The sequence below is a fragment of the Alosa sapidissima genome, chromosome 17 (assembly GCF_018492685.1).
Source record: "Alosa sapidissima isolate fAloSap1 chromosome 17, fAloSap1.pri, whole genome shotgun sequence".
Classification (NCBI taxonomy): Eukaryota; Metazoa; Chordata; class Actinopteri; order Clupeiformes; family Clupeidae; genus Alosa; species Alosa sapidissima.
This window is the reverse complement of record NC_055973.1, coordinates 19,991,770-19,994,269: the sequence shown is the minus strand read 5'-3', so window position 1 is coordinate 19,994,269 and position 2,500 is coordinate 19,991,770. Positions and strand designations below refer to the sequence as shown.

The 2,500-nt window shown below is 42.1% G+C and overlaps 1 protein-coding gene across 3 annotated transcripts in view; it reads right to left on the bottom strand.

The window, feature by feature from the left end:
* cadm1b (cell adhesion molecule 1b) overlaps window positions 1–2,500 on the bottom strand; it is a 214,351-nt gene that overhangs the window by 33,635 nt on the left and 178,216 nt on the right. The window lies entirely within an intron of this gene.

Sequence of the window (2,500 nt, the reverse complement as noted above, 5' to 3'; positions counted from 1 at the left end):
ACTCCCCTCTCCCTGTGGCAGGTAGACTCTTAAAACGAATGTGTGGAAAATAACACAACTTGCGTTGTTTTTAACATATCTCTGTGTCCAGATAGGGACAACACAGTTTGTGCTGTTTCCTTTTTTTTTATTTGTTACACAAGATGTGTGGAAAATAACACAACTTGCGTTGTTTTTTAACACATCTCTGGGTGTGAGCTGTGAGCAGCTGGCAGGCAAACATGAAAAGAAACGCACCAAAAGGCTAAACAACAGTTTCAACTGTTCAACAGTTTCAAGGTTAAGCATAGATATGAAGTGGGATAACCTTCCTTTGTAGAGTCCAGTTGGCCATAAAGCCATGAGTAGTTTCGCCTGACACACGTGATATGCTGCTGATGCTCACAAACACTTACGGCCATCATTACTACATATCACAACTATTGTTATAATAATGCGGAGGAAGAGACGCTGACCATTTAGGCAATATCAAGGTGAAAGGGGATGGTGGGAGCGGTTTAGAATCTTGAAACTTGAAATCGATCTCCATGAGGCACATCATGGAGCGCTTTGATATTTTAATTTTCTATGGTCAATGTTTATTATACTTCTCCACTACTGGGTCAGTCTGAACTGAAACAAGGGTCTGTAAGGTTATAATAACAACTGATAATGCCAAAGCTTTGTTGGAGCTTATACCTAAAACTTGCATAACATCCATAATCCACACACACACACACACACACACACACACACACACACACACACGCACACACACTTACTTTAGCACTGCTACTCAGTGACATTACTTCACACCACCCTATAAGCGCTTTCAGATATAACCTCCGGAGTACATGCGGAGGTTTGTCAAACGGAGGTCCTACCCTTCGGATGATTTAGATATGATGCTAACCTGCGGACCTAATACTGACCTTATACGAACGTATGTGTGAACGACATACACACACATTACAGGATCTCCGTGTGGTTGTCGAGTGAGGGGTGGGGGCTTGTAGAGTTCACAAGATGCAAGATATGACGCAGAATATATGCGGCCGCTGCCCGTCACAGCTGCTTTTTGTTTACAAAGTGTAGCCTATGCATTATGTATGCTAAAGAAGAGAAATCTATTGTGCGTAGGCTAATACTTGAAGTAGGCTAGTCAAGTAAGTGCGCACTTGAAATTGACCTACAGTATTTGTATGTGTGCTTCGAATTAACACATTTATCTGCTTTCAACGTTATGTACCAGAATTACTTGGCTATAGAACCCCAAATCTGGTTTGCGTTAGCATGAGATAGCATGCACAAACTTTATGGTAGGCTACCAGCCAATTCAGTAGGCTAACTCAAGACTTCAAGGCCATCATACAACGTTTTTAAGAAACAAACAAAATACTAACATAACAGTGAAGTTGTTCGTTTTTTCATGTTTTTTTTTTTCCAAAAGCATCCTCTCCCCATGTGTCTATTGCATTTACGTAAGGAGCTTGGAACAAAGTTGGCTTTTCTTCGTTTTCATTTTCTCTAGGCATATGCTCAACAAATATCAGCGAGCTCAGCGAGGTATCAATGAACAGAAAACTGTGTTGGCTAACAATTTATTAAATAGCCTACTCCTGTTATTGTCGTCAACGACGTTGCTGTAGGCTACTGCCTTTTCAGCACCTTCTGCTTATGGTGATTCAGTCTTTTGAATTCGTTTGGGCTTGCCATGGAGTTGTAGGCTACAACGTCTTTTGCCGTTCCCTTCATGTGTTCTATCAAAATGTTGTATGCCCTCATGGACAGTAGCTCCGTGATGTCTGCATCTTTCCAGGTCTGAGATTATCTGGACAGCACTATGCCACTCCATCTAACACTGGCATTTAAGTCAGATCTAACCACATGGACGCACGAAAGAAACGTCACCAACACGCCCTCTTACTGGTGTGAATTTTAACCGCATGTTCTACACCTCGTTCAGACACAGCACATTTACATAATGTCCGGAGGAAATACTAGGGGGGAGTAGTAGAACAACCGGCTAAATTCGGACTTCCATATGACCGGTTATGTCGTTCAGATATACAGCCCCACCGTTTAACATCGGCAGAACCTCCGGTCTTACACGTATGTCTGAAAGCGCTTTATATGTGCTGTACACACACACAGACATTTCACATTTCAACACACATGTGCACGCACACTACCATACAATGACACATATGAACACATACATCTCACTACCCTAAGAGTACATGTGAACATGCACACACACACACACACACACAAACACAGACATTATGCAATGACAACTCACTATCAACAACTGACATCTCAATATCGTATGATAAAACACGCATACATCCACATGCCCGTCAGGCAATCACACAGCTGACTAAGATTTTGGTGTTAGTGTTTGGTATTGGTGTTAGCGTGTCTGTGTGTGTAAGTGTGTCTGTGTGTGTGGGTGTACACTATGTACTGTATACATAAGGCCTGAGGCTGATGTGGCCATACCTTCCATTCCTGATAAAAT